This window comes from Balaenoptera physalus (genome assembly GCF_965194825.1).
Source record: "Balaenoptera physalus genome assembly, chromosome: 14".
Taxonomy (NCBI): domain Eukaryota; kingdom Metazoa; phylum Chordata; class Mammalia; order Artiodactyla; family Balaenopteridae; genus Balaenoptera; species Balaenoptera physalus.
In genome coordinates, this window is record NC_138893.1 from 89764915 (window position 1) to 89787551 (window position 22637).

General features: G+C 35.6%; 1 protein-coding gene across 4 annotated transcripts in view; it reads left to right on the forward strand.

The window, feature by feature from the left end:
• CTNNA3 (catenin alpha 3) overlaps positions 1–22637 on the forward strand; it is a 1725675-nt gene that overhangs the window by 1257411 nt on the left and 445627 nt on the right. The gene's annotated exons all lie outside the window — the stretch shown is intronic.

Consider the following 22637-nt stretch of genomic DNA (forward strand, 5'->3'; position numbering starts at 1 on the left):
GGATTATTGCAGATGTTGCTCATTGTTCACCCAAAATCCAGTATTCCTTCAGCCATAGAAATGGAGTTTTGGCCAAGCTCATGTCTATTCAGCCATACCACTTTTCTTAGCTTTGTTTAAATTTAGGTGTGGCTGTGTGTCTAAGTTCTTACCAATGGAGTACTGTCAGAAGAATGGGTGCCACTTACAGGCTGTGGAATTAACTAAGGGTGTGTCTCTTCCATATTTTCTTTCTTCTTCCCACCAACTGAAATCCAAGAGAACACAACTCTTATTATGCAGACCACGCCAATGCCTAGGGTTGGAGTTAGAATATAGTATAAGGAACCTAGGTCCCTTAATGAACAAGGTAGAGCAGATTTTCTTGGTAACCTGGAGCACTCACCTTGGACTGCTACAAGGGGGAGTAATACATTTCTATTTTTTGTCACTTAGTTATTATTGGAGATATATATATATAGATATATATATAGATATATGTATTTTACAGAAGCCTAGCTTTGAACCCAAGTAATATACTGTGGTTTAGTTTAACCCTTTAAGTGTAGAGATCTGGAAAGAGGAAACCTAGGGACGTTGTTTAAGGAAATATTGATAGAAAATGGTAGAGCCAAAACTTGAACTGAACACCTGGGCAGTTCAGTACATTAAATATGTACTAACAATGACTTTATAATTAAGTGACCATGGAGCAGAAAGCCACACAGGCAACAAGTCATCACCGAATGGGAATGATTACACCTCATCCCTGTCCATAGAACCAGGCCAGGTAAAGGTCACCATAAAGTAAATGAACCTAAATCTTCAGGGCTACTCACTTGCATGGGCCCTTTTCAGGTTCTTGGAGGGGACTATAAAACTTGAAAATATAAGATATTTTAATTGAAATTGTTTAATCTACTGCTAACATTCCAGAAATTTAAGGAGAAGAATATAAATGGAGACCCATGTGAAACAGATCTGTAATAAATATTATGTAGAACTGCTGGGAAATGATGTCTTATTATTCAAGACTCTGTTGCATTATTGCTATCTAAGAGGAAGACTCATCAACACATTAATTTGTTTTTTCTGTTACCTAAGTGCTTTCTCTACTTAAATCCTTCCTGAACTTAGTAACAGTGTCTGACTCACTTCATGTCACTAACAATCAATGACCTTTTGTTTTCAGAATTTAAACAGGAGAAGAGAAGTATTTCCCCAGGGCCTGATGGTGTTATTCATGCCAGTAGATGTTTAAAGTTGTGAGTTGCACTGTATCAGCTCTAGATACAAATCCTGAATGAGAGTCATGCATGATTTTTTTAACGAATGTTTTTTTGTGAGTGTTTGCGATATGAGGAGTCTTCTGAAGTGTGAAGTTTAAGACAGAATTACTTCTTGTCTGGATTTTAGGGCAATACTGACTATGACTTCTCTTCCATCTCATACTCTCCTGTGTTTGATAAGAGTCTGTGTGGCTACAGGACATGTTCATACTGCAATACTATTTCTTTTTTTGTACTTTTCTGCCATGAAGCTGAGTGAATTGTCACAGTGGGTAGTAGGAATATCCTTGCAAGCCATTCCCTACATCACATGTTGAAATGACTGTCAAACACATAAATACATCTCGCTAAACTTAAAGTATCTTAATTCAGCTTCTCCTCAGCCAGTTCCCAAAACAATGTTCTGTTCAATTCTTGCACCATGGTATATCAACATTTTAAAAGCCTTAAGATATAATATAAAAGATTAACAAGATAAGTGCAAATAAAAAGAAGATTGTTGAGCATTTGTTCAAAATGTCAATAAGACCCAGATATGTTGTTTTAATTGCAATTTGGAAAGATGTTTTGAGACAGTCAATTAAACAAGTGAAAACTTATGGAATCCAGAATTGATGTACATAAAGTATTACTTTTTGTCATCTTTACATTTATTTATTAAATAACAGAGAATATTCACATAAAAACACATGGAATAGAAGAGAAAAATACATGGAAATAGAATTCATAAAGATTTGTAATTAAATCGATAAAAATTATTTTGATATCTGCAAGCTAATTGTAATAAAATATCAGATAAAATCAGAGCAACAATTTATTTAGAAAAGACACTAAATTTTAGTAGAAAAAAGGAATATATTTTTCGATTGTTAATCAATGACAAGAAATGTGACTTATGAAGATATCAGAAAAATTTTCCTTTCTAATTTCACAAAAAACACTAACATCAAAGAAATAGCATAAAGCAAAATATACTACTCTAATGAGTCATTGATGTCAAAGTAGTCAGAGAATCATTATTTCTAATAGTACTTAAGATTAATCATCACAGAAGAGAACTGTAAATGCTCTGATATCTTACAGCTTATTTAAGAAATAACCTGCTAGAGGTTTTACATGTTACCAATTATAAGCTGTGAAGGTGGTATATATTTTTCTAAAGTATATAATAAAATAATAAATAATAAAAGCAAACAAATGCTTGTTTTATTATTTAATAAATACTAATGAAGAGAAACAATAAATAATAAAACAATAATAAAAACAAATTTTAACCAGCTATGTTAGAGAAAAGGCTCAATTATATTTTAATTCTTTCAGTAAAAACATTGAGAAGTCATTTTTTTAAAGACTCTTATTTTTATTATAAAGACACACTTTGTAGTTATGATTAAATCAAAAGTAGAGTGAGCAAAGCTTTTCTCTGTATGTTTTCTTTTTTTTTATTAATTTTTATTGGAATATAGTTGCTTTACAATGTTGTGTTAGTTTCTGCTGTACAGCAAAGTGAATCAGTTATACATATACATATATCCATTCTTTTTTTTAGATTCCCTTTCCATCTAGGTCACCACAGAACACTGGGTTCCCTGTGCTATACAGTAGGTTCTCATTAGTTATCTATTTGATACATAGTATCAATAGTGTATAAATGTCGATCCCAATCTCCCAATTCATCCCACCCCTTCCTTCCTCCCTTGGTATCCATAAGTTTATTTTCTACATCTGTGACTCTGTTTCTGCTTTGCAAATAAGTTAATTTGTACCATTTTTCTAGATTCCACATATAAGTGATATTATATGATATTTGTCTTTCTGACTTATTTCACTCTGTATGACAGTCTCTGGGTCCATCCATGTTGCTGCAAATGGCATTATTTTATTCCTTTTTATGGCTGAGTAATATTCCATTGTATATATTTACCACATCTTCTTTATCCATTCCTCTGTCAATGGACACTTAGGTTGCTTTCTTGTCCTGGCTATTGTAAATAGTGCTGCAGTGAACATCGGGGTGCATGCATCTTTTCGAATTATGATTTTTTCCAGATATATGCCCAGGATTGGGATTGCTGGATCATATGGTAGCTCTATTTTTAGTTTTTTAAGGAACCTCCATACTGTTCTCCATAATGGCTGTACCAATTTACATTCCCACCAACAGTGCAAGAGGGTTCCCTTTTCTCCACACCCTGTCCAGCATTTATTGTTAATAGATTTTTTGATGATGGCCATTCTGACAGTGTGAGATGATGCCTCATTGTAGTTTTGGTTTTTATTTTTCTAATAATTTAGTCATGTTGAGCATCTTTTCATGTGTTTTTTGGCCATCTGTCTGTCTTCTTTGGAGAAATGTCCATTTAGATTTTCTGCCCAATTTTTGATTTTTTTTTTTTCATTGAGCTGCATGAGCTGTTTGTATATTTTGTACCAGAAATTTGTGGTATTTTGCTATTGCAACCCTATCAGACTAATACAGTATATTATATAAATACATATTCTGTTATTATATGAGAAAGAACATGAGCCTTGTGGTCTGACAGACTGGATTTGTAGGAAATATGCCTCTGCCATTTATTACTGATGTGACTGTATAACTGTGGTTACTTTAACTAAGCTAAACCTAGAGTTTCCTGATCTGTTAAATTGACATAATGATATCTACCTGATATACTTGTACAGATTGGATATGTTGATATTTACCACAAACCTGAAATTTAATAAGCTATAGGAATTAGTCCCTTTTTGCTACTTTTGATCACAGAAAGCAATATTCCTACTGTTCCCATTCAGCAAAGACAATGCACTTATGTAACATTGCCAAGTAGTTCTCCTTTAATAAAAGATTTTATCATTATAATCCCCCTCAGTGCAGGACAATTAACATGAAAATAATTTGACACCATTATATACCATTTTATTTTGTACATTTAAAAACTGTTTTGAAGCAGAGGATAGGAGCTGGGGCATAGGGCAAAAACTATAGATTGAAGGTTGGAAGGGGGTTGCAAAAGGCATTATTAGTAGGAAATCAAAACCATAAAGCTTTGTTTTGGAGGGCTGGAGGGCAGAATAAGGTTGAGAGTAGTGGTATTTCTAGATATTTGGAGGACCGACCTGGGTGAAGAGCAGAAAAATACTCAAAATAAGATAAGCAGATCAAGCTGAACACCATCCACTTCAGTTACATGCTTTGTGGAGTTGCTTAGATTTTAAGTACTGTTAAGTTTAAGAGAAGAGAGCAAGAGAAAGAATGTTTTAAATAGTTCATATGTTATACTGTGGCCATGAACTGGTGTTTCACAAAGAAAGGATTCTTATAATGACAAAGAGGAAGATGGCATGTAGGAGAGAGAATATTGCTTGGACTTAAGGTATGTGTGAAGCTCCAAAAAGCAAATATCTGCTAATAGTTTCTGCAAACTACTGTGCAGTTCTTATCTAAATACAGAATGAAATGTAGAGTTGGTTACATTTGTGTGCTCTGCCAGTGCTTACATTTTTCTAGAGATAATGATTGCTATTTAAAGTGTGCCTTTGAATCTAAGATGTAAAATCAAAAATCAAGTGAGCACTTTGTAAACTATAATACACCATGCAAATGTTGCTATTTATATATATATATAGAACTGGAAGAAGCAAACATATTGCCTTAACATATTCTTAATGCATGTCACTGACTTCAGTTTCCATAATAATTGAAACAGAACAATATAAAGGTTATTCTTTGACCTGTGAATTGCACAACGTCTCCCACAAAGGCTTTTCTGAAACTGTAAGGTTTATATTTAAGCAGGATCTCAAATCTGATGTATTTTCCCATTAGTTTACATATCTCGTAAAGTACATTTTCTTAAATGAGAAGGGTTTGGAAAGTAGTGCTCAAAGTTTACCTGGAGTGAGAAACTAGTTTGACTATGAAAACTTTGGCTTTAGCAATGATTGCATTCTCTACTCACCTAATCTAGCACTCATTACATCATTATCTTCTCTCCACTTGCAACAAGGCTTTGTGTTATACTCATGAATATTGATAAAATTTCCTACATGTATTAGCACTAGGTCTTTCATGCTCAAAGTGATTCTCAGGTTTTGTAATAACTGATAACCAGTAACTCCTTGTACAAGGACTCAATAATTGCCGTTCTTCCTCATATAAAAGTTTGAGAGTATCCTGCCATTTTTTATTGGAGCCAGTACCCTATCAGAATTGTAAAATTAAGATATTGATTGTTTTATTTTACTCATCAGAAAGGTAAAAAAAAAAAAAAAAAGTCCTTTGAGGTACATTGTGTTTCTTTGTTTATATTAAGAAGCTAATATTCTAAATTGTGAGTGTGCTTCTTTCAGTGAGGCTAAAGACATTTTCTCCATTAACTGGAGTAATTTAGAAAACAAGGATAAGGAAGCATGCATCTGTTTTCCTAATAGTTTCCATAAGAAACTTTGTTTTTTTATTTTCCTTAGTGGATGGATTTATAGTCTAGTTATTTTGATAGCTAAAATCAGGTTTTGTGGCTTAAAAAAAAACTTATCCATTCATAAAATTTTTCATCTCATACATTTGCCCATCTCAGTAAAAGATAACTCTTTTCCAGTTGCTTCTGCAAAAGACAGTGGAGTTGTCTTTAATGCTACTCTTTTTTAACATTCTCCATATCTAATTTCTCAGCAAAAGCTGACAGTATACTGAAAAGAAATCAAATCTATCTGGAATTCTTCCAGTTTTTACCACTACTAATAACTCTTAGCTTCTAATATGCCAAACAGATATTGGAAAGTTATTACCTGTTTTCACCCTTACTCTCCCCCTTCACCAATCCATTCTCAATACTGGATCCAGAATTATTCTATTAAAGTTCAACTCACATGATATCTCTCCACTGCTCAAATTCTTATACCAGCTTTCAAAATAGTAAAAGTCCCAAGTATCTATTAACTGTAGAATGGATAAATAAATCATGATATATCTGTATCATGGAATACTATACAGGAATGAAAATGAAAAAATTACTGCTACTTGCAGTTAGATGGGGTAGACATAAAAACAGTGTTATGTCAAAGAAGATTAACACAGAAGAGGGCACTGTTAGATTATTTTTCATAAAGTTCAAGTATAGTCAAAATTAGTCTGTATTAACTAAAGTTAGACTAGTGGTTAGATTTTGGGAGGTGTGGTAGTAACTGGAAGGGAATATGAGGGGTATCTGGGATGGGGTAATATATTATTTCTTGTTCTGGATGATGATTAAACATATATTCACTTTATTAAAAAATAATCAAATATACCTTTGTGATTTGTTCATTTTTGAATATAGTTGTTAATCTTGAAAAAATGCTTCCTTTTGTAAAGAACAGATTGTTACATGTGGATATCTATCTATCTATGCCTATGAATATGCAAAATTATTGTGCAAGTGCGAAAAAGTTATAACTTGTATGGTTTTTATGTAAAAATGTCTTATATTGAAAAAGTATGCATTTTGTGACATAGAATGCTTTACAACATGAAGTCAAGCCAAACATAGCCCAGATAATGACTCACACAATTTATTCTTATTACTTTACATTTTAAACTAGGAAAATGAGTTTTATAAATAAATAAGATATTGGTTGTGATAGAAATTGTGATAAAATCACATATATTTGGAATACTTCATTTTCTCCATAGCTGAGTAGGTAATTGTAACATCATATTCTATGTATCTACCGTGGCATTTGTCAGTCTCCGACTTTTTCAAGAAAAATGAAGAAACAGTTTGCACAGTGGGAGGCAAGTGTCACATTGTAAATTTCTACTTCTGTTAAGCGATATGAATAATAGTGCAAAACATTAAATGAGATGTTGTTTAAATTGGTTTGACTTTAAGCAGCTGAGGTAACATTAAATAAGTTACTGCCACACTGTATTTTTGTGTCTTGAAAGAATGACTGCAGACTCCTAAAATAGTTTAGTAACCTACCACCAGGCAGGAACTTGCATACTGGGAGAATTAGGCTATTTCATATAAATATTTTCAATCTTTTTTAATGTCTCTAGAAGGCTAGACTTTTTGAGTGAGCATATATGGATCATATTATGTTATAATTGACCCTGAGGCAGTATCCCAATTGTGCTATTGTGAAGAGCACATTAAAAAAAATCTATTTTTAAAAGAAAATTTTGTATATAAATATGGTTTTTAAAATATATTCTCATATAACAGGAAATACCATTCCAAAACAAAAACCAAAAACCTTCTAACTAAAATGGGAAAATCATCCACATTGCCCATATATGGTTTTAACCTTTGTTTTCTCAGTCACGCATCTACTGGTACCATAGACGGTTACCTCCCTGGTTTCCCTCCCCACTCGCCATATGGCTGGTCATCTGTTATGTGATAAGATAATACAGCATGTTCCAGAGTCTACAGGGGAGATGTCTTTGCTGTAGAAAGTACTGTCCAAATCTCAACAAACCTGGGCTCGATGATTCTTCATGTGTAAATCACACTTTGCTCTCAAAAAAAAAAAAAAAAAAGTAAATTAATCTCAGTTTAATCTCAGTTTTTTCTGTTCACTAGGATAAAAGCAGCCTTCCTTCTGCCAAGGTATGTGGCCAGATTCAAGCTTCCATGACTTCTGTGTAGGCTGGCGTCTTATTCTTTCTTCAGCTTTTCTCACGTGACTGAGTAATTAGTTAAAAGCCCACAGAAGATGCTTTTGAAACACTAGACAACCTGCTCTTTTGTGCATAATGGACTAAATAGCAAATTCTTATTATACTTTTACATTTGTCAGTGTGAAATTGAGCAAGAAAGAAAAATCCACCCTCTAAAAGATTTGGAATATATTCAAAATGAGTGTGTGAGCATTTCCAGCAACAAATATATATTTGTAAGGCTTTTTTGTTTGTTTGAGGCAGGTAGAAAGCAACTTCGAGTTTAATCGGTATAAGGACAGTATGGGAAAGCATTTTACTCATCTTCCAATACTGAATGATACTAAAGATAGAACACCAAGATACTAGAAGCATGCTAAAAATTATAATTGCTTTTATAATTACAAAAAGACTACTTTCTCAGTGAAAAGTTTTCAAAAAATAGAGAGGCATAGGCAGTAAACAAAGAAAGCTTTTTCATATTTGCAACCCCACAGGTTACCATTATTAACTGTTTGATAAAAAGAAGCAAACAAAATATCCTTTTTTTCCCCTTTTCATTTTCTCTGTATCCTTACGGGTTGAGATGTAAAACTGAGAAATAATCCATTCTAAATAGGTGAAAGTTAAGATGATGACAAGCATCTCTTACTCCTTTCTTTCAGGGTCCGACTTCTGGAAATTATCTTGCTCAGTCTTTAGTTCCTCAGATATTTTTGTCTACCTTACGCAATCTATTCTTTTCAAGAGAATTCATGATAGTCTAATTACCAAAGGCTCAATGCTATTTCTTATTTTAATCCACCTGTCTTTTTCATTGACACTGCTGACTAGTTACATTTGTTGACTCTCTCTTTTACTCCATTCCGTATGATTCTGGACTCTCTTGGCTATCTTCCCACTTCTGTTTACTTCTCAGTCTCCTTTGCTGGCTTGTCCTACTCCGTTCTTTTCTAACACTGGCATTTTTTTTTTTTTTCTTCCCAGCATTTTCTCCTTTCTCTCCATTAGATTATCTATTGTCCTTGAGTAATATAATTAATACCCCAGGTTTCCACTAAAATCCATGTTCGTAGTGGTCTTTGGAATGCTCCATTCAAATCTTCCAGCCTTGTATGATTCCAACTACCCACTGTTTCCATGTCTAGATCCAGGTGGCTGAGAGTTACTAGGGAAAACACAATATGACAGACTGATATCACTATAAAATAATGATTTTAACTTCGTTTGAACTCTTAATATCTCCAAATCCTACAGATTTTTTCTGTCTATCCAGATCTCTCACTACTTGGAACTACAATATGAAAACTTCTATACTCTCTTCAAACTTGCTATTAATGCATTCCACATTAATGTTTGCTATATGACCTTGCCTCCTACTCTATAGATTAAAAACAGCAAAAACAAATGTCAGTATTCTCTACCAAACCTACATGCCTAGCACTTCTAATATATTCTGGATTCTTCCGTTTCCAGTAGAAGAGTTGTTCCTATTATCCATAGCCAACATCCCCAAGTTCTTCTGGACCTGTTCCTTCTTGTATTCTCAGGAATCTTACTTACTTAATTATATTTATATTATATATTTTATTTATGTTTATTTATTATATATTTATACTATGTATTTTTTAATGTGTGTTTTACTTCTTAAATGGATTCTCCCCCACATATTTTAAACATGCACAAGTTACATTTAAACACAAATTCCTCCAGTTATAGGCTCCCTCTGTCTCCTTCTTCCTTCGTAGACAAACTTCTCAAAAGAAAAGATATTATCTTTGTTTCCCCTCTTCCTGTTCATTTCTTCAATTCAGTCTGGCTTCTGCCTCTATTACTTCATATAAATGGTTCTTCTTAAAGTCAACAATTGTTTAAATAATACTAGAGACAAGGTACGTATTTCAGTCTTCAACGTATATGATTTCCTAACATCCTACAGTGTAGACCACTTTCTTCTTGACATGGTTTCTTCCATTGGCATCCATAAACCCACACTCTCCTGGCTTTCTTTCTGTCTTTCTTGGCTTTCTTTTCCACGACTCCTTTGCAAGTTCATTTTCTTCTTCTCAGGTCTTTAGGTGTCCTCCAAGGTACAATGTTATCCTTACTCCAAAATCTCTCCCTTATCCCTTAGATTAGTAAGATAATCTTATTCATTCATTTTTAAGATAAAAAAATTCTTATTTTGATCACGGTTAGATGCAGGTTATTCAAAAATCTATATCTCCATAGCCTTCTTCTGTATGCCTCAGACCTAAGCATTCAATAGTATTTATATTTCTACTTAGATATTTCAAAAGTGCTTCCAACTCAGCATGTCCAAAATTAAACTCATGGCCCTTCATTCCAAATCACCACACTGCCCACCACTTTCAGTCTCTTTATTGCTACTCTGCTTTCAAATTCATTACCAGATTTTATTGATTCTATTTCTTAAATATCTATTGTGTTCACTTTTCTTAATTTTCTTTATCATCTGAGTTAAAGCTTTCATTGTCCCTCACTTTAGATCATCGTAATAGTCCCCAACTGGTGTACCTACATTCACTTTTGACCATTTCTATTTCTGTGTCCATAGGGCAGAGTGTTATTTTCAGAATACAAATTTTCATTTCTCGTGTACAGACCTCAGTTCTACTCCTCTTATATACCCACTGCTTAATATCGTTTAATAACTTACTGTTGTTCTTGGGATAAAGAAGACAATTTTAACATAATTTTTAAGGAACCTCATGGCTAATATCTTACTACATTTTCATATTTTTCTTATGTGACTCTCACCTTTGTTTACTGAGTTCCAACTAAAAAAGACATTTATTTTCTCAAAACTATGAATTCGCCTACCTTACGACCTTGGCTAATTCCTTTTTTAAAAAGTTTAATTTTATTTATTTTTTTTATACAGCAGGTTCTTATTAGTCATCAATTTTATACACATCAGTGTATACATGTCAATCCCAATCACCCAATTCATCCTACCCCCACCCCCACCCCCCCCCATGGCTTTCCCCCCTTGGTGTCCATACGTTTGTTTTCTACATCTGTGTCTCAACTTCTGCCCTGCAAACCGGTTCATCTGTACCATTTTTCTAGGTTCCACATATATGCGTTAATATACGATATTTGTTTTTCTCTTTCTTACTTATTTCACTCTGTATGACAGTCTTTAGGTCCATCTGTGTCTCTACAAATGACCCAGTTTCGTTCCTTTTTATGGCTGAGTAATATTCCATTGTACCACATCTTCTTTACCTATCCGTCTGTCGATGGGCATTTAGATTGCTTCCATGACCTGGCTATTGTAAATAGCACATCAATGACATTGGGGTGCATGTGTCTTTTTGAATTATGGTTTTCTCTGGGTATATGCCCAGTAGTGGGATTGCTGGGTCATATGGTAATTCTATTTTTAGTTTTTTAAGGAACCTCCACACTGTTCTCCATAGTGGCTGTATCAATTTACATTCCCACCAACAGTGCAAGAGGGTTCCCTTTTCTCCACACCCTCTCCAGCATTTGTTGTTTGTAGATTTTCTGATGATGCCAATTCTAACTCGTGTGAGGTGATACCTCATTGTAGTTTTGATTTGCATTTCTCTAATAATTAGTGATGTTGAGCAGCTTTTCATGTGCTTCTTGGCCATCTGTATGTCTTCTTTGGAGAAATGTCTATTTAGGTCTTCTGCCCATTTTTGGATTGGGTTGTTTGTTTCTTTAATATTAAGTTGCATGAGCTGTTTATATATTTTGGAGATTAATCCTTTGTCTGTTGATTCGTTTGCAAATATTTTCTCCCATTCTGAGGGTTGTCTTTTCGTCGTCTTTGTAGTTTCCTTTGCGGTGCATAAACTCTTAAGTTTCATTAGGTCCCATTTTTTATTTTTGTTTTTATTTCCATTACTCTAGGAGGTGGATCAAAAAAGATCTTGCTGTGATTTATGTCAGAGAGTGTTCTGCCTATGTTTTCCTCTAAGAGTTTTATAGTGTCTGGCCTTACATTTAGGTCTTTAATCCATTTTGGGTTTATTTTTTTTATTTTTATTTTTTAAACAATTTTTTTTAATTTATTTGTTTATTTATGTCTTGTGTTGGGTCTTTGTTTCTGTGCAAGGGCTTTCTCTAGTTGCGGCGAGCGGGGGCCACTCTTCATCACGGTGCGCGGACCTCTCACTGTCGTGGCCTCTCTTGTTGCGGAGCACAGGCTCCAGACGCGCAGGCTCAGTAATTGTGGCTCACGGGCCTAGCTGCTCCGCGGCATGTGGGATCTTCCCAGACCAGGGCTCGAACCTGTGTCCCCTGCATTGGCAGGCAGATTCTCAACCACTGCGCCACCAGGGAAGCCCCGGGTTTATTTTTGTGTATGGTGTTGTGGAGTGTTCTAATTTCACTCTTTTACATGTAGCTGTCCAGTTTTCCCAGCACCACTTATTGAAGAGACTGTCTTTTCTCCATTGTATATCCTTGCCTCCTTTGCCATAGATTAGTTGACCATAGGTACATCGGTTTACCTCTGGGCTTTCTATCCTGTTCCATTGATCTATATTTCTGTTTTTGTGCCAGTCCCATACTGTCTTGATTACTGTAGCTTTGTAGTATAGTCTGAAGTCAGGGAGTCTGATTCCTCCAGCTCCGTGTTTTTCCCTCAAGATTGCTTTGGCTATTCAGGGTCTTTTGTGTCTCCATACAAATTTTAAGATTTTTGTTCTAGTTCTGTAAAAAATGCCACTGGTAATTTGATAGGGATTGCATTGAATCTTCAGATTGCTTTGGGTAGTATAGTCATTTTCACAATATTGATTCTTCCAATCCAAGAACATGGTATATCTCTCCATCTGTTGGTATCATCTTTAATTTCTTTCATCAGGGTCTTATAGTTTTCTGCATACAGGTCTTTTGTCTCCCTAGGTAGGTTTATTCCTAGGTATTTTATTCTTTTTGTTGCAATGGTAAATGGGAGTGTTTCCTTAATTGCTCTTTCAGATTTTTCATCATTAGTGTATAGGAATACAAGAGATTTCTGTGCATTAATTATGTATCCTGCAACTTTACCAGATTCATTGATTAGCTGTAGTAGTTTTCTGGTGGCATCTTTAGGATTCTGTATGTATAGTATCATGTCATCTGCCAACAGTGACAGTTTTACTTCTTCTTTTCCAATTTGTATTCCTTTTATTTCTTTTTCTTCTCTGATTGCCATGGCTAGGACTTCCAGAACTATGTTGAATAATAGTGGTGAGAGTGGACATCCTTGTCTTGTTCCTGATTTTAGAGGAAATGCTTTCAGTTTTTCACCGTTGAGAATGATGTTTGCTGTGGGTTTGTCATATATGGCCTTTATTATGTTGAGGTAGTTTCCCCCTATGACCACTTTCTGGAGATTTTTTATCATAAATGGGTGTTGAATTTTGGCAAAACCTTTTTCTGCATCTATTGAGATGATCATATGGTTTTTGTTCTTCAGTTTGTTAATATGGTGTATCACATTGATTGATTTGCGTATATTGAAAAATCCTTGCATCCCTGGGATAAATCCCACCTGATCATGGGGTATGATCCTTTTAATGTGTTGTTGGATTCTGTTTGCTAGTATTTTGTTGAGGATTTTTGCATCTATATTCATCAGTGATATTGTTCTGTAATTTTCTTTTTTTGTAGTATCTTTGTCTAGGTTTGGTATCAGGGTGATGGAGGCCTCATAGAATGAGTTTGAGAGTGTTCCTTCCTCTGCAATTTTTTGGAAGAGTTTGAGAAGGATGGGTGTTAGCTCTTCTCTAAATGTTTGATAGAATTCACCTGTGAAGCCATCTGGTCCTGGACTTTTGTTTGTTGGAAGATTTTTAATCACAGTTTCAATTTCATTACTTGTGATTGGTCTGTTTCTATTTTCTGTTTCTTCCTGGTTCAGTCTTGGAAGGTTATACCTTTCTAAGAATTTGTCCATGTCTTCCAGGCTGTCCATTTTATTGGCATAGAGTTGCTTGTAGTAGTCTCTTAGGATGCTTTGTATTTCTGCGGTGTCTGTTGTAACTTCTCTTTTTTCATTTCTAATTTTATTGCTTTGAGTCCTCTCCCTCTTTTTCTTGATGAGTCTGGCTAATGGTTTATCAATTTTGTTTATCTTCTCAAAGAACCAGCTTTTAGTTTTATTGATCTTTGCTGTTGTTTTCTTTGTTTCCATTTCATTTATTTCTGCTCTGATCTTTATGATTTCTTTCCTTCTGCTAACTTTGGGTTTTGTTTGTTCTTCTTTCTCTAGTTCCTTTAGGTGTAAAGTTAGATTGTTTATTTGAGATTTTTCTTGTTTCTTGAGGTAGGCTTGTCTAGCTATAAACTTCCCTCTTAGAACTGCTTTTGCTGCATCCCATAGGTTTTGGATTGTCTTGTTTTCATTGTCTTTTGTCTCTAAGTTTTTTTTTATTTCCTCTATGATTTCTTCAGTGATCTCTTGGTTATTTAGTAACGTATTGTTTAGCCTCCATGTGTTTGTGTTTTTTATGTTTTTTTCCCTGTAATTGATTTCTAATCTCATAGCATTGTAGTCAGAAAAGATGCTTGATATTATTTCAGTTTTCTTAAATTTACTGAGGCTTGATTTGTGACCCAAGATGTGACGTATCCTGGAAAATGTTCCGTGCGCACTTGAGAAGAAAGTGTAATCTGCTGGTTTTGGTTGAAATGTCCTATAAATATCAATTAAATCTATCTGGCCTATTGTGTTATTTAAAGCTTGTGTTTCCTTATTAATTTTCCATTTGGATGATCTGTCCGTTGGTGTAAGTGAGGTGTTAAAGTCCCCCACTATTATTGTGTTACTGTCGAATTCCTCTTTTATAGCTGTTAGCAGTGGTCTTATGTATTGAGGTGCTCATGTGTTTGGTGCATATATATTTATAATTGTTATATGTTCTTCTTGGATTGATCCCTTGATCATTATGTAGTGTCCTTTCTTGTCTCTTGTAACATTCTTTATTTTAAAGTCTATTTTATCTGATACGAGTATTGCTACTCCAGCTTTCTTTTGATTTCCATTTGCGTGGAATACCTTTTTCCATCCCCTTACTTTCAGTTTGTATCTGTCCCTGGGTCTGAAGTAGGTCTCTTGTAGACAGCATATAGATGGGTCTTGTTTTTGTATCCATTCAGCAAGCCTGTGTCTTTTGGTTGGAGTATTTAATCCATTCATATTTAAGGTAATCATCGATATGTTTGCTCCTATTATCATTTTCTTAATTGTTTTGGGTTTGTTTTTGTAGATCCTTTTCTTCTCTTGTGTTTCCCATGTAGAGAAATTCCTTTAGCATTTGTTGTAGAGCTGGTTTGGTGGTGCTGTATTCTCTTAGTTTTTGCTTATCTGTAAAGCTTTTGATTTCTCCATTAAATCTGAATGAGATCCTTGCCAGGTAGAGTAATCTTGGTTGTAGGTTCTTCCCTTTCATCACTTTAAATATATCATGCCACTCCCTTGTGATTTATAGAGTTTCTGCTGAGAAATCAGCTGTTATCCTTATGGGAGTTACATTGTATGTTATTTGTCATTTTTCCCTTGCTGCTTTCAAAATTTTTTCTTTGTTTTTACTTTTTACCAATTTGATTTTTACCAATTTTTACCAATTTACCAATTTTTACCAATTTGATTATGTGTCTTGGTGTGTTTCTCCTTGGGTTTATCCTTTATGGGACTCGCTGCACTTCCTGGACTTGGGTGGCTATTTCCTTTCCCATGTTAGGGAAGTTTTTGACTACAATCTCTTCAAATATATTCTCGGGTCCTTTCTCTCTCTCTTCTCCTTCTGGGATCCCTATAATGTGAATGTTGCATTTAATGTTGTCCCAGAGGTCTCTTAGGCTGTGTTCATTTCTTTTCATTCTTTTTTCTTTATTTTGTTCCGCAGCAGTGAATTCCACCATTTTGTCTTCCAGCTCACTTTTCCGTTTTTCTGCTGCCGTTATTCTGCTATTGATTCCTTCTAGTGTATTTTTCATTTCAGTTATTGTATTGTTCATCTCTGTTTGTTTGTTTTTTAATTCTTCTAGATCTTTGTTGAACATTTCTTGCATCTTTGCCTCCATTCTTTTTCCGAGGTCCTGGATCATCTTCACTGTCATTATTCTGAATTCTTTTTCTGGGAAGTTGCCTATCTCCACTTCATTTAGTTGTTTTTCTGGGGTTTTATCTTGTTCCTTCATCTGGTACATAGCCCTCTGCCTTTTCATCTTGTCTATCTTTCTGGGAATGTGGTTTTTGTTCCACAGGCTGCAGGATTGTAGTTCTTCTAGCTTCTGCTGTCTGCCCTCTGGTGGATGAGGCTATCTAGAGGCTTGTGGAAGTTTCCTGATGGGAGGGACTGGTGATGGGTAGAGCTGGCTGTTGCTCTGGTGGGCAGAGCTCAGTAAAACTTTAATCCACTTGTCTGCTGATGGGTGGGGCTGGGTCCACTCCCTGTTGGTTGTTTGGCTTGAGGCGACCCAACAATGGAGCCTACCCGAGCTCTTTGGTGCGGCTAATGGTGGACTCTGGGAGGGCTCACGCCAAGGAGTACTTCCTAGAACTTCTGCTGCCAGTGTCCTTGTCCTCATGGTGAGACAGAGCCGCCCCCTGCCTCTGCAGGAGACCCTCCAACACTAGCAGGTAAGTCTAGTTCAGTCTCTGTGGGGTCACAGCTCCTTCCCCTGGGTCCCAGTGTGCACACTACTTTGTGTGTGCCCTCCAAGAGTGGAGTCTTTGTTTCCCCCTGTCCTGTCAAAGTCCTGCAATCAAATCCCACTAGCCTTCAAAGTCTGATTCTCTAGGAATTCCTCCTCCCGTTGCTGGACCCCCAGTTTGGGAAGCCTGATGTGAAGCTCAGAACCTTCACTTCAGTGGGTGGACTTCTGTGGTATAAGTGTTCTCCAGTTTGTGAGTCACCTACCCAGCAGTTATGGGATTTGATTTTATTGTGATTGCACCCCTCCTACCATCTCATTATGGCTTCTCCTTTGTCTTTGGATGTGGGGTATCTTTTTTGGTGAGTTCCAGTGTCTTCCTGTAGATGATTGTTCAGCTGTTAGTTGTGATTCTGGTGTTCTTGCAAGAGGGAGTGAGAGCACATCCTTCCACTCTGCCATCTTGAACCAATCTGGCCTTGGCTAATTCTGCACTCCTTGATTCAGATATCCCCTCGCCACCTCCTTCTAACTTCTGCTCTTCTTTTAATTCTCTGGCTTCCCAAATAGTCCAGACTTATTAAAAATTCTTTGATATGTGCTTGCATAGTTTTCAGTAACTTACTTTCATCCTTAACATATAATTGCATTATTATTTAATTTATTTTTTCTCCTCTAATCTGTGAATTCCATAAGGTTATAGACTGTTTCTGGTTTTTGTTCAGTGTTGCATTACCTGTGTCTAGTTCAGTACTGGGCACAATCTAGTATTTAATTAATATTTGCTGAATGAATAAATGGATGCAACCCTTATTTGTGCATTGGATTCAGGTTTTTGTTGGCTCTCCATTTAAATTTCTAATTGAATCAAATCACAAACTTTTAAGGAAAAACTCTCTGTGTAACACTAATACCTACCTCAGGGAATAATCTATCTTTAAAATATGCCGTCTTGCTTATACTGTTCCTGCACAGAATCCTTCAACAATTTAGGCAGGTGGACAGTCATTTGGTATAATCTCCCTATACACTTACTTTTTGACATGCATCCAATTAATTCCTATTTCCTTTTGGCTGTCTGATACCATAGGTCTTGAATATTACAACATCTGTACTGATTATATCACTGTTTAAAGAATTTATGTAAGTTGTCTAGAAATGCTTCTTCAGACAGCTAAAACAAGTAAGAATTTCCTGATTTGCATTTTAAAATTTAAATTGATATTCTCTCAGTTACAGTATAATAGCTATGCCATTGGTAAATGCTTATTTATTAATGGCCAGTAACAAGTAAGTTTTATAAGTTCAAGGGTTAGCTACTTATTATACTACAGAAGAGTCTCTCAGTACTGTTGGATGTTCTGGTTGGGGAAGAAAAAGAGAATATGTGCACTAATAAATACTAGTATCACTCTTGTTTTTCAAACACCAGGAAGGTGTATAAGTTAATACTCAGATTACCAACCTAAAAAAAATGTTTCCAGTTTCAGATATTTAAAATCTGATCTCATTCATCTTCAACAAGGACATAAATTCCATGGGTAGGACCGTCTAAGCTCTGACTCCACTTCTCTAAACCCTTTCATGTAGGTTGGCTTCATCTTTTAACTGTTAGCAAGATGGCTATAGCATTTCTGAGTGTTAAACCTGTACACCAAAATTTTCCAGAAGCAGAAAAAGAGTTATATCATTTTGAATCCCTTTCTAAGAGCCTGGCTGTGGTCTCATGTCTCCTTGCTTAGAACTGAAGCACATGCCCATTCTTAAACCAATCCCCGGCAAGGACAAAGGGTCCGCTCTTTTTGTCTTGGACAATTAGATCCTACTCTCTGAGACTGCAGAAGGGATATAGTTTGAAGTACATGACCTACTGGAGGAGATTTGATACCTACACAAAAATCAGTATTTGCTTAGGGGAAAATGAGTAGAGAATGCTGAGTGGTTATTTAAGAGCTGTCTGCTGCAGTCAGCATTCATTCACTCATTAGTGCTGTATTGAGGGCCTACTATGTAGTATTATAAGTATTCTGATGAGGTAGTACATGGATGCACATCCAAAGGGCACAATCAACACAAGAAGAATCAAGAAGAACTTGCCCAAAGGAAGAACTGTCTTGGCTGAGACCTAAGTTATAAGTAAGAGTTAAAGGAACAAAGAGCTCATGAAGAGTGTTCTAGACAGAGAAAACTGGTTAAAGAAGAAAAGTCTGTCATGTCTGCCATTTTTTCATTGTGTGTGTTGGTAGATATATATATAAAGAGAGAGAGAGGGAGGGTTTACTATGTGCCAGGAAAGGTTTTAGTCTTGGGATTAGAGTCCCTGGTCTTGTGGGGTTTACAATGTAGTGGGAGGAACAATCAATGAACAGATATATGAACATATATTATCATGTCAATTAGTGATGAGTGCCTTAAAGAAGAAGCAGGCAAAGGGCCAAAGAAGGATGGGAAATGACACTTTGCATCCATGCTTCTCAAACATTAATGTGCATATGAGTCAGCTGGAGATATTACTAAAATGTAGATTTTGATTCAGTTGATCTAGGATGAAGTTTGTGATTATTTGTTTCTTGCAAGCTCCTGGGTCTTGTCAATGCTGCTAGCTCATGAACCCCACTTTGAGTTGTGAGCCTTTAAGGGTGGTATTTGATCAGAGACCTGAGTGAAATAAAGGACTGGGCTCTTATAGAGAATAAAACTCCACAAGAGAGGACTAAATGCAAAGTCAAAATGGAAACTGACTTAGAAGGTTAGTGTAGCTGGACACAGTGAATGAGGGGAAGAAAGATAGTAAATGAGGTCAAAGGGATCTCCCAACAGTCAGATCATGGAGAGTTGGTAGGTCATGCAAAGGATTTTAGATAGCTCTTAGTGTGATGAGATACCCTTGCAGGATGAAATGTGTATTACTCAGTATTCTCCAGAGAAGCAGAACCAAACAGAGGAGAGAGAGAGACATAGAGAGAGACAGAGAAAGAGAGAAAGATCTTAAGGAAGTGGCTCATGAAGTTATGGAGGCTTGCAAATCCAAAATATGCAGGGGTAGACTGGCAGGCCTGAGACCCAGGGAAGAATTGACTATGTAGTTTGAGTATGAAGGCTGTCTGCTGGCCGATTTCTCTCTTCCTCAGGAAGGCCAGTCTTCTTAAGTCTTTCAATTCGTTTGGTTAGGCCTACCCATATTATGGAGGGAATCTGCTTTACTCAAAATCTGTTGATTTAAATGTTAATCTCATCTGAAAAATACCTTCACGGCAACATCTAGATGTGTTTGATTAAAAATCCGGGTACGGTGGCCTTGCCAAGTTGACACATAAAATATAACACAGAGGGCAGGTAAATATGTGATCTGGTTTTATCATTTCCATCTAATAAATATTGGTCATGTCTATGACATCAATGGGTCAAACTTTATGATTTCCAATGTTCCTGTTAGTTCCAAAATCCACAACTCTATGATATTCCCATTAGATAATCCCTTGGACCATATACACTTGGAACAAAACTTCTAGTTAGGAACCACATTGATGCCCAGTGGTGTTCTGTGTGTTATTTTTTTTTTTTTAACATTTTCTGAGCAAATAAGCAGACCCCAGATCACCAAGTTTATGAAGCAGGTCAATTCAGAATAGACAGGACATGCTTCCTGAGCCCAATTCTCAACAAGTAGAACAGTCTCATTAGATTTGTCTTTGTGAAAACTACTTGCCTTGGCATCTCAGAGGCAAGGACATAAACAATTTGCTCTCATGTGCAGTAAGATCAAAGAACTTACTTTAATGCAGGTCTTAACCAGATTCTCACTGCAAAGCTACCGTAATAGGACTATCTAACTTGATATAGGATTTTTATATGGCATGGACCAGGATGTTGGGTAATATCAGATGTATTTTGTCACATTGAAGGTGATCCAAAGTCTGAATACTTACTTATTTAAATATTTGAAAATTTTACCACCGTGTACAAGTCTCAAAAGATGTTTTCTTCTCCTAAGAACATACACAGTGTTTCCCAGGAGGGAGCTTCCGTTGCACATCAGCCTATTGATTTGGTGATCAATCACTATTGCCCTAAACTTTAAAATGAGTTGTCTTATATTGAATATGTTCTGCATGTGGCTGACTTTTATAGTACATGTCTTGGGACGTTTTGTTAACTCCTGACAGGCTATTTATTTGTAGCATAGCTGTAGCTCTGAAATCTATTGTAATCATTAGGTAGTCTTTCCCACTTCTGAACTTCTGCTACCGTTTGTCCTTTCTGCACCCTATGTCATTCAGTCTTAATACCAGATATCATATGGAATCAAGGAAGAAAATCATCATTTCTCCATTGCAAGCCCATATTTGGAATCTAGTTGAATAGGGACACTGTTTAAAAGCATGTTCCAGTTTTCTGGTTGAAACTGTTTTTTGGATGTTTTTGTTTTTGTTTTTTAATATAGCTGGCTACCTTCAGAATAATTCTCCATTTCAGTTAGCCTATAAAAGGCAAATTTCTTGTTTATTGTTAGATCCAGTTTAATAATCTTATTTTCCTACGTTTAAGAGAAAGATTTTGACTTTTCATCTTCATGTGCTATACTTGCTCCCTGAGGAGGAAATAGCAGTCATGTCAGGGGATTAATGCTCACAGAGAAGCAAGTGTGAGTGAGAACATTGTGGGGAAGAATGAATTGGATTAAGCCCTGCTGAATAAGAGATGGCATTTAGAGGGGAAATTTAGACCTACTATCATGCACTTCCTGGGAATATTTTAGTTGAATTTTTTCTATTTCAAAATAATGCATATTCACTGGAGGCCTGAAATGAAAGTCAAAATTCTCCAGAGATTTAATTTCTTGAAATTTTGCCCTATAACATACTTTCCCTTTCTCATAATTTTTTGCAGACTCTAAAATAAAGATATTAATAAGATTTTTTGATAGAAAATACTAAATCATTTTCCATCAAATACTAAGTATATAATTGCACATGGAACCTGAAGGATCCTGTGCCCCCAGTTAAACATCTACACTCCTCACCTCCTATCTATGAAACGTGTTCCTTCCTTATGCTGATTTGTAAAAAGTAGGGAAGGGTCTGCTCCTCTACTCAGACCATGTAGTTTCTTTGCTTCTCCAAAATACCTTGCCCAGTTCTAACTTTAAGTTTTTCCATAGCTTGAATTAAACCTGTTTTTTCCAGGCTGGAGCAAGGGAGGGAATAGCTCATTTTCCTGAGTTCCTTCTTGTCAGTATAGGGGATTATTTAATTTCCTTTCAGATTATAGAATATACATGGGTCTCATAACTTTCATACCTTATTCTAGTCTTGGGAATGACTTTCATATAGTGCTAATGCTTTCCTGGTCATTTTTTATGGAGTCTGGGGAGTCACTTTTTCTGCATGTTCTTCTACTCACATCTTAGCCTGAAGTCTGTTATTTGGAAAGTTTTCAAGTTTAAAGAAGAATTTCAGCTAGATCATTTAGAAGTAATAGAAATGCAGAAGAGAAGACATGTGAACACAGAAGCTAGGAGAACTGCAATAAGAAATAATAATTTAATGATAGGAAATAGCAATTTAATGAAAGGAACTGCTTTGTGTTCATTCATCCTCCAAGAATGCAAATGCATTCTTTTATTTTTAACTTTAACTTTAGAAAATCATCCTTAAAGAAAATTTTGGAAAATAAAAAATTTTGTAGGAGACGAATACTGTTTTAAGTACAAAAGGTTATTTTAATTTTTAATGACACTAACTGTGCACTCAGATCTTAGTTCATATCCTGGTTCTTCCACTTCCAGCTACTTAGGACTTCAGTGAAATTACTCAGTCATTCAGCTTCAGTTTCCTCATCAACAAGGGAAACTGTTATTACCTGTATTATAGGATTTTTGTGAGAATGAAATGAAATAATTTACGTAAGAGTATAAGATCCTTAATATAAGGACTGGCGTTTTATAAGCCTTCTATAAATCTTGGCTCTCATTATTTTTAGTGTCACTGTCAGGTAAATGCTGACCTGGTATTGCATTATGGGCCTGGGACAAAATAGGAAAGAAACAGAGGAAAGGATGGTAGTAATAAATAGAATAGGAA